Raw genomic sequence first — 10,906 nt, 5'->3', positions numbered from 1 at the left:
TCAGTGGTACAGTAACTGCTTGACATGCAGGAAGTCCCAGGTGACCTAATGGTTAAGAGTGGTGGACTCCAATCTGGAGAACTGGGTTCAGTTCTCCATTCCACCTGCTGTGCCCCCAAAACTGTGGGCCCAGGGGGTCAAAGGACCACCATATACAGCACAGGAGAACAAACTGGGAGTCTTCACTGGTAGATGGGATTTTTCCCAGGCCAAAGGGCCTTCTGCAAGCAGAAAAGAAGATAGGATCAAAGCTTCTTGCAAGAGGAATGGATGGATTTATATGAAATAATAGGGCAGTGAAAAACTTGGAAGTAATCCCCTTCCCCCCACCGTGTTGAAATCTGACTTCGGATGTGTTTGAGAATTCCAGCAACATCTAGATTTTTCACTGGATTATCTGAATGGGATACAGAAGCATGGACTATCTAGTATGTAGGGTTGCCAATTCTCAGGTAGAGGCAGGGGACCTCCCCTGTTCAGGGTCATCAGAAAGCGGCGGGAGAGGAGGGAAATGTCTGCTGGGCACTCCATTATTTCCTATGGAGACCAGTTCCCATAGGAGAATGGAGAATTGATCCATGGGTATCTGGGGCTGTGGGGGGGGGTGCTGTTTTTTGAGACAGAGGCACCACATTTGCAGCATTGCATCCAATGGCTCTCCTCAAAATACCCTCCAAATTTCAAAAATATTGGACCAGGGGTTCCAATTCTATGAGACCCCCAAAAGGCTCCAATTCTATGAGCCCCCCAAAAGCCCCCTATCCTTCATTGTTTCCAATGGAGGGAAGCAATTAAAAAGGTGTGCAGTCCCTTTAAATGTGATGGCCAGCACTCCCTTTGGAATTCAATTATGCTTGTCACAACCTTGCTCCTGGCTCCATCCCCATTGTCTCTTGGCTCCACCCCCAAAGTCCCAAGATATTTCTTGAATTGGACTTGGCAATCCTACTGCTATGTCCAAATTAGATCAAACTAGGTTTGAGCTGTGGTGCTGGAGAAGACACCTGAATATCCCTTGGACAGTAAAGGTGATGAACAAGCAAGTATTGGAGTGCATAAAACCAGTCATGCCACTGAAAGGGGAAAAAATCAGAAAACTGCGACTGATCATGTCATGCAGAAGAACTCAGCGGAAAAAGCAATTATTCTTGGATTGGTTAGTGGCAAAAGGAAACCAGGCTGCCAGTTGACACCAGTCTGAGCATAGAACAACTGAAAGATAGGAACAAAAAGGAACAAGATAGGAAAACATGGAGAGATCTGGCCCATAGAATCGCCAAGACTCAAACATGACTGAATTGTTAACAACAACAACAACAGGTTTGTAAAGAGGCTGTATTCTCAGAGTGTGAAAGGGATGGTATTTCAGAGGTGTAGTATAAACATCTTAGCACTTTTAAAAACACATTTCTTTTATACTCTGGCCCAATTATTTCCAAATTAGAAGATCTGCCAATTTTAGTCAATTTTGATCATGAGGATACAACCCAAATATGTAATGTAACTATGATCCCATAAAATTAGGGATGCCAACCTCCAGGTAGGACCTACTGATCCCTTGGAATCACACCTCTCTCCAGACTACAGAGATCAGTTCCCCTGGATAAAATGGATGCTTGGGAGGAGAAATACTATGGCATTGTACCCCACTGAGGTGCCTGTTTTCCCCAGATTCCATCCTCAAATCTCCAGAAGTTTCCCAACATGGATTTGGCAGCCCCCCACATCAGTCACTGCGGGTGGGACCTGGCAATCCTACCTACAGCATTGCATTTCCTATTACCCCCCATCTTCCTCCACATTTCTGTTGATGCACACAAGCAGGGCCACTAAAGAATCACCAAGATGTGTAGGATGAGCCATGTACACGTTTCCAATGGAAATAGTCCACACAAAGGAGTGGTTCAAATACAACAGCAAGCCATGGTCTGGTGCTATGGGAAGAAGGCTGCCCCTTTCATCCATTGGTCCCTCATCTCCTTCTCTTTTCTGTTCACATGCTATGCACTAATCAGTTGTTTCTGGGTTTCCAGCAAACAGTATGTTGCAGTTGCACATGAATGGGTTAAGTATGATTTTGACAGTCCTGGAAGTCAGGATTCCAAACCTGTGTTTGTGTTGGGAGCAGTGTCCCCTTTAAGCTGAGTTAGTGTAAGCTAGCTCACAGATTTTTAGCCTCCAGCTCACACATTTTTGTCTTAGTTCAGGAAGGATGACCCCAGAGCACAGTAATTTATGCAGTAGCTCACAACTTTAATGCCAGTAACTCACAACTTTAATACCAGTAGCTCACAAAGTGGAATTTTTGCTCACAAGACTCTGCAGCTTAGAGGGAGGGGAAAGTTTTCTGGAATCTAGGTCTACAGGGCTAGAAAAAAACAAATAACAGTTTCACTGCTTTGGATGGATTGTTAACCAGGGGCTAACCAGGAAAATCCAGGAGTGATTAATTAGTTCACAGTGTACAAATTGAGGAGAAAAGGATTTAAGAGTGAACTCCAGGCCCTGATCTCACTTCTGTAATGGCAAACCCTAGCCATGCTAAAAGTCCAGTGGCACCTTTAAGATCAACAAAGTTTAATTCTGGTTATAAGCTTTCACATGCATGTACACTTCTTTTGTGCATGCACATGAAAGTTTATACCCAGAATTAAACTTTTGTGGTCTTAAAGGTGTCACTAGACTCAAACTTTATTCTGCTGCTTCAGACTAACCTAGCGATGCTGTTGTCGTTTCTTATTTTACTTCTCTAGACATACTGTAAGTTAACTGGTTCCGAAGACTGTCCGATATTGGTCTACAGTAGCTGCTCACCTTTAGATTCTCTTGTGTGCAGAATAGGTAGATTAATCCAATGGTGCAATATCCAGTAAATGTGTGGATCAAGCCAAGGAATCCTGGCTCAGTATTGCACAGTAATTTTAGTGATGTTAATTGGAAAAATACCAGATCAAGATTTGATTACTGATTTAATCTCTGTACGAGCAGGAACCTGGACATGGCCAGACAACCATGGAAGGGAACTTCCATGGCATTGTGAGAAGTGAACAGTGGCATCCTAAAAACAGTTATCTGTGAGTATTAAATGGGGGGGGGGCATTCTCTACAGTTCTGCTTAGCTTAAAAAGGCTTCTGTATCAAGTTGACAAGGACAATGGATCCTTCTGAAATTATTTCTTTTGCACAGGTAAACGCAGGGGAATGCGCTCATTTAAAAAAAAATCTGGTAACCTTCTGTGATTTTAGCCACCCCCCCCCTTTTAAGCTCCCCTTTCTTGCATGGACCACTTCTCTACACATTCTATAGACTTCATATTCCAAAAAGATTTTGAATGCAGCACTTATAGTGTTTTAAGGCAGCTGGACAAATTGGAGAGAGAAATGCAAGCAATTCGAAAGGTTATCTTTGGTCCCATGACTGATTGTTACACTTCCTTTTTAGAAAACAAGTTTAGATCCAGGCTCTGGGTCCCCACAACATTAACTAAGATTGATATTTCCTGGCAAATGTGATAACATCCCCCTCCCGCCTAGAGCTAGAATTCTCCCCTAAAGTTTCCAAGCATTAAGGAAATTTGGATGTGAAGACATTTTTATGTGAATTCTGAGGTAGACCAGGCTTGCAAGAGAATCAGAAGACTTCCTTCCTGAATTATCTCTAATCCTTGGACTGAAGGGTTTATATTCTCTCAGAGCTGTGTGTACACTAACCCCATCAAGGAGTCAGCCCCTGTACATCATCCCTTGAGTCACCTCACAGCTGGAGTTCTAGACTTTGGGTGAGGGAAGCGAGGAAGGAAGGATCTTGCCCACTTTTCCCTGCTCTTCAGTCATGGCTAGCTCCTTTTTTTGTCACAGGGCAATTTGGGAAGCTATTTTTCTATTATTTTAATTTCTTTCCTCACTTCAACATTTTTCCCTTGCAGAGTTCACATTTTTGTCACACCTTTCCAGTATCCTGGGATGCAACATACTGTAGGGGGCTTTTTTGTAGAAAAAGCCCAACAGAAACTCATTTGCATATTAGGCCACACCCTCTGATGTCACCATAGTTTCACAGAGGGCTTTTTTGTAGAAAAAACTCACAGAAACCTCCTGATACCAGCCGGAACTGCGTTCCTGTGCTTTCTTGCTCAAAAAACCCTCTGCTGTTGCCGTTCCCTGCAGCCTACAATGAAATCCTCCATGGGTAGAAAAAATGGGCTGCTTCCACATGGATATTTTGCTCTGCCTGGGCTCTTTTACTGCAGCACTGTTTTTGGGAGCATCCACAAAGCATCTTCCTATATTTATTCTGTTTCAATGTTTCTCCTCACTTGATCTCTCACAAACCTGGTTTGATATGGCCTTTTGAGGAAAGACTGCAATCAAAGCAGCATTGGATGCCGTGCAGGAAGATGTACATTTTTGCAAGTCCAGCTCACATCTGTGCTATCTTCCTTTCCTCAACCCCTGTGGCAGAATCACCCCAAAAGTTTTTTAAAAAAATTAATAATAGCTATATCACTTTAAAGTTATCATATCATAATAATTTGTTGTTGCAATCAACACTCCCTGTAAATTGTGGAGTCTTGTGAGCAAAAATTCTACTTTGCAAGCTACCAGCATTAAAGTTGTAAGTTATCACATAAATTGCTTTGCTCTGGAGCCATTTTTCCTGAGGTTAAGACAAAAATGTGTGAGCCCGAGGCTAAAAAACTGTGACTTAGCTCGTACCAACTCAGCTTAGAGGGGACACTGCTTGCAATGTACTAATTCCTAGTGTACATTGTTACAATGTACTGCTTTAATTTTTAAAAGAGTAAGTATTTAGCCCAGGGCAGTAGCCTACAGTGGGGCTTTGAGGGCAGCACTCCCTACTGGGTTTGCAACATCCCACCCCACAGCTGCCTCCCTCCTCCCCCTAATGACCTTATGGGGCATGGTAAGCTGAGCTAACTTGGGCCCCTGCCAAGTCCCAAAGTGTAATTTCCTTCCTTCCTTCCTTGTGGCGGTGAGGGGGGAAGGAAGCAGCAGGAAGCGGCTGGAAGAAACTCCGCTCCTGCCTCCACCCTTTCCTTTCCCTGTCTCTTGGATGGTCAGGCTGAACGTTGGCTGTCTATTCCACCTCGCTGGTTCTGATGCGACACAGCAAAAGACTCACCTCAAGGCTTACCCATGTCCCCCCCCCCCCTTTTCTTTGCTTGGCTACTCAGCAACTTGGCTCTGGCAAGGCTAGGATGGGATGGGGGAGAAAAATAGTGATGACAGTTGCAGAGCTCTGGTATTTATACTTCACTTATTTATCGCTGCTTTCAGCTATGAGTTCATGGTTCAAGGGAATTTAATTTAATTAGCGCCCCACCCTGCACCTTGGTTCCCCCTCCTAAAAAAAATCCTTGTTACAGGGCTGCTCTAGCCCTACTTGGTTGCAGAGTTATAAGAAGAAATGTACAGCCAGCACTTTTCTTCTTATAACTCCTCAACCAAAAGGTCTATAGAATTACTTTTTAAAAAATGAAATCTGGGAGCCAGTGCACTGTTGCAATAGCTCATTATAACAGTAGATCTATATAGCCCTTATATTTTTTTAAAAGCCTGAGAAAAGTCTTTCAGCAAAATGGAGATAATTGCAGTCACAGAAGGCCGAGGCAAGGAAAGAACAAGGAAAACTTCCGCATGGCTGTCCAATTGCCACTGCAAATGGCTCTGCATTCAAAGCAGCAACAAGAACTATGTGGAGAATAGTCTCCCCATAGTCATGCAGGCACTTGCATTAAGGTAGTGCCAAATATGACACTCGCACTTTTCCAGCAAAAAGTTCTATTAAAGGTTGGCTTTAAAGATCGAAATGAGTCCACTATGATGAACTGATAAAAAAAACCCATAGAAACAACGAGATCATAGGGAATATGTGGATTTCCCTGGCCTTAATTTGATAAAATGATTGTATTGAATTGGGGTTCACTCTCAATTGTCTTTTTTTGCACAATGCATGCTCATGGAATGATTTCCCACTGCTTTTCGCAGCATGAGGCCCTTTTTGCCTGAGGAAAGTACTAGATAAGGGACTCATTCATTCATTCATTCAATTCATTTACAGCATTTACTTTCAGCATATGCCTACATTCAGCAACATCCCCAGGGTTTGGCAGCACCAATGGAGTAGGGTGGGCTCCATTGTTTCTGTGCAATCCTACTCCAGTCAAGAAGACACTTGATGCCTTTCTTCATCAGGGTCACTCAAGGCTATGCTCATGAGAAATACCAACTGCAGCTCCTGTACATGAGGATATATAATTATACCATATCTCTACAACTGGCAGATGCCCAGCCTAATGTAGCCTGTCACTCAGGGCCCTGATTTTCCTCCATCTTTTACTGCGTAACTTGTCTGACAAATGGTGATGGTTTGCTAACTACCAGACTAGCAGGCTGCCTGTAGTCCAGCAGACCATTATGGAGAATGATGTGTTTAGAAATATGGAGTCAGTTGGTCCAACTTTAAAAGCTAACCAACAAACACAGGCTTTGTGGTGCTTCTAACAGTCCTAAACACAGCTGTATGCTTCTAAGTCTGTTGAATTCAATGGCCTTGGAATGATGTAACTCTACTTAGGATGGCATTGCTAAATACCTCCAGGCAATAAGCTATTATATATTTAATAAGATATGTTAAACTGTATTTTACTGGATCAAAGTTTGAGTCCAGTGGCACCTTTAAGACCAACAAAATGTAATTCTGCGAATAAGCAGAATTAAACTTTGTTAGTCATATAGGTGCCACTGGACTCAAACTTTGTTCTGTTGCTTCAGACCAACATGGTTACCCAACTGAATGTATTCTACTGGTTCAGTCAATAAACCAAATTAATATTGGTATCTGAAAAGCCAGATTCTCTCACATACTCAGTTTATTCCTGATGCTCTTGGCAGTCAATCCACAAGCACCCGAACTGGTTTGGTCTTGTTCCTTCCGCACTCACAGTTGTGGAGTCAGTTTACTTTCTTCCACACATGTGTTAAATTATCTGAATTTTCAAGAGAGGGTGCTGTCATCAGCAGTGTCACTTATCAGCATCACAGCACACACACCGTTTTATTTTTTGCACATGCTTATATGAATACATCAATATAATCTAGGGTTTCTACAAAAAAAGCCCAGCAGGAACTCATCTGCATATTAGGTCACATCCTCTGATGTCATTGATGTTTCACACAGAGCTTTTTTTGTAGAAAAGGCCCGCCAGGAGCTCATTTGCATATTAGGTCACACCCCTTGCTGCCAAGCCAGTTGGAAGTGTTCCTGTGCAGTCCTGCTAAAAAAAAGGCCTGGGTTGCTAGCTCCTGGAATACCTGGGGAGTTGGGGGTGGAGCCTGAGGAGCACAGGGTTTGGAGAGGGGAGGGACACCAATAGGGTAAAATGCCATACAGTCCACCTTCCAAAGCAGCCATTTTCTCCATAGGAACGGATCTCTGTTGCCTGGAGATCAGTTGTAATTTCCAGTCCTCACCTGGAGGTTTAACAACACGAGTGAGAATCACAGATGGAAGTGAAAGTAATAAGAAGTGACTGTGTTATTTTATTAATCTTATCTACAGAATTGTATGGGATGATTTCTTCTGTTCATTACTGCTATTGTTCCATGTATGTTATGATTTTTGCTTAATTTATGTCTAATAAGAGCACTGGTTTTATATATATAAATGTCTAAAGTGTGCATGAGTTTCATATAGACTTCTTGTTATACAGTTTTTCACACAGAGGCTTTGCTGTGTTCATCACTTGGAGGCTGGTAACCCTAATATAATGGTTGCATTTTAAATAAAAGGGTACTAAAATATCAATATATCATTGTAACAACAGGTTTAGCAGGCCCTCTAAACCCTTAGCTTTAATTTTTTTCAAAAAGTAAGTCTCTAGTGTGTACCCTCATAGTGGTAAAAGGAAAATGGCATATCTTCATGAGGGAAGTGGCTAAAGAGTTTTTTTTTTAAATTGAAAGCTGGGAATCCAGAGAATCTCCTAAACCTATCATTACAACAGCACATCAATATAAGAGTTCTATTTAAAAAAATAAAAAAGAACCCACTTGTCCTTCAGGGCAATATCTCCAGCAATGCAGAGATATTTTGCAGAATGGTGAGAAACAAATTATTTAAATTAAATATTGCTGACAGCTACAGTTTGAAATTTATTTATCTCAGTTAAGGGAGAAATTTAATTGGAGGCTTTATTAGACCGCCAAAGGCCTTTTCCTTCTAATCAACACATGCCCTTGTGGGTGTGGAGGCAATATTCCAAGCATAGATTAAACTGATTCAAAGTTGACCTTATGTTAATCTTGCTACCAGAAGAAGAACACAGTAACGTTTTAATTCTGAACTCAACCGAACTGAGTAGATTCCTGCAAATATTTCATTCGGAATAAAAAATTAGACACCTTTGAACCCAGTTAATTTCAGTGCATAATTACATGCACCCTTTTTAAGCTTCTTTGATGAGACTTTACAACACACGTAGGTGTTTCATAAATAACTTGTTTATCACATTTTTGTATTTTAATGTCTCTCTGCCAGAAAATGATCCCCCAGTCTAATTTATATTCAAATATTACTTTTAACCACAGTTACAGGAAAATATGTACTAATTCAATTTGCCACTGTGTCTGTGCCTGCTTCTCTCCCATCTGTTCTTGTATGGAGTTGTACACTAACTTTGGTTACCCATACAAATCTATTCACATATATTAACCAGAGACAGTGTCTTCCCCACAAAAATCTAAACCACAGTTTAATCTGGACTTTGAATCCCAATGAGTGATGGGCAGGGTTACCAGGAGACTTTGGGGGTGAATCAAGGAGAGGGTGGGGTTTAGGGAGGGGCAGGGCCTCAGCATGGCACAATGCTATAGAGTCCACCCTTCAGGGGAGCTGATCTCTGTCAACTGGAGATCAGTTGTAAAAGGTGAGATCTCCAGGGTTCATCTGGAGACTAGCAACCCTAGCAAAACTAACTCTAGTTTAATCCAGGGGTTTGCATTAATACATCATGGGTGAACAGACTTAATTTTTGAAAGTGATTCTCTATGCAAGAAATGAAGGGAGTTGGAAGCAACCAAACCTAGCAACGTCTTGTTTGCACATGTTTGTCCTTAACTGTGGGTAAATGTGATGTCTAAGCACAGCCTAAGGAGCAAACCAATTTCTGATCAGAACATAAGAGAAGCCATGTTGGATCAGGCCAATGGTCCATCCAGTCCAATACTCTGTGTCACAAAGTGGCCAAAAAACCCAAATGCCATCAAGAGGTCCACCAGTGGGGCTAGAAGTCCTTTCACTGTGCCCCCCTTAAGCACAGGAATATAGAGCATTATTGCCCCAGACAGAGAGTTCCAATAATAAACTGTGGCAGAAACCATGATGCAAGAGTTTAAGCCTCCTCCCCCTACTGCTATGGTATAGACCTGAAATGGCACCGGGGAACTGCAGCAGAAAGGATACTTTAACCCTTGTTCCCCTTGTGCCACTATTTCCAATCAAACATTATGGAATTTCTGCCATTTGGAGGCCTGGCAGCCACACTTTTTGTCTTTTTTAGGTGACGACATTCCTGTTCTGACAGACTCTAGGAGCTATCATCTAACCTGATGGTTTTATGCAAGTTGTGGCCCCAGGAATAAACAGCTTTAAAAGACATGAGTTGCTGGTTTTCCTAACTTGCCATTTGTTTGAGTCCCATCTCAGATTATGGCACTGATGTGCATAGAGAAGAGACTTTAGACTCCCCTCTCATACCACTTTCCTCAATATGAAATAGTCCCACTATTTTGCCCAATGGGGAAACCTGTTGTACACTCATGGGTTTCCCCAACTAGCCAACAGTGCTCCCCACCACTTCCAGTTAGGGGAACAGTGTGTGTTTGTGGGAGCTGAAGCATTTCCTCCATACATGGTGCAGCAGCTATCAAAATCAAAAACTGGAATTCAGAACCACCTCCAACACATGCTTGATTCAGTACAGCATTGGGAACCCAGATCCAAGCTAGGAAGCTCGCAGTGTGAAAATCAGGCCACTTTCCCCCTCAACTGTATGCCTTTTTTTGCTAAAAGAGTAAAGCATTTCCCCCATTTTAATTCAGGTATAAATAGTAAACACTACTTTAGAAGAACAAAAAGGTCTAATTAGAAAATTTAAAAAGAGAATCCCTAGCATTAAAGATGACACTGATTGATGTTCCCATGCAAATGTCCTGACTTACTCTTATTTACTGATTACATTAAAAAAGCGAAACAGAGAGAAGGAATGACAGTGGTGGGGAAGGCAATGGTGAGGCAAATGGAATAGCTGTCCCTGCACGTTTCTTGCAGGTCCCCACTTGTATACAATTAAAGTGTTTCCAAACATATATCTGTCTCAATTGTGCATTATATTTTAGATGCACCCTTATAACATCTTAAAGATATGTTTAAATACAATGTATGAATCCCCTTGATCTCAACATGGGCTCTGAAAAATGTTTCTTTGGTTGGCAAAATAATACACAAGGGTGGGAACAAATAGGGTGGAAATAATATGGATTGAGTAAAATGAGAGATGGGAGATGGATAAATTCTTAATAGAAAAGTTCATGCGTGGGTCATTGTGAGGCATGGTTGTATTAGCTGTGCAATTCATTTCTCCTGTAATCTTACTGCAAAACCTATACTGGATTATGTAAACATTCAATGTAAAAATGACCCGCTTCTGCTCTTTATTCCTTTACTGGCATTTACAGGCCATTTATTGCAGAAGGTGTTTTTTAAGTACCGTGTGTGAAAATCATCACCGGTATACATGGACTGGTATTTCTGCCACTCTGTCCTTCCCACTGTGTATGTAGCATATACTAAGAGAAAGCAAGGTTTTAACTGATTAAAGAACTG

The sequence above is a fragment of the Heteronotia binoei genome, chromosome 4, assembly GCF_032191835.1.
Source record: "Heteronotia binoei isolate CCM8104 ecotype False Entrance Well chromosome 4, APGP_CSIRO_Hbin_v1, whole genome shotgun sequence".
Classification (NCBI taxonomy): Eukaryota; Metazoa; Chordata; class Lepidosauria; order Squamata; family Gekkonidae; genus Heteronotia; species Heteronotia binoei.
Note: the sequence above shows the minus strand (reverse complement) of the source record.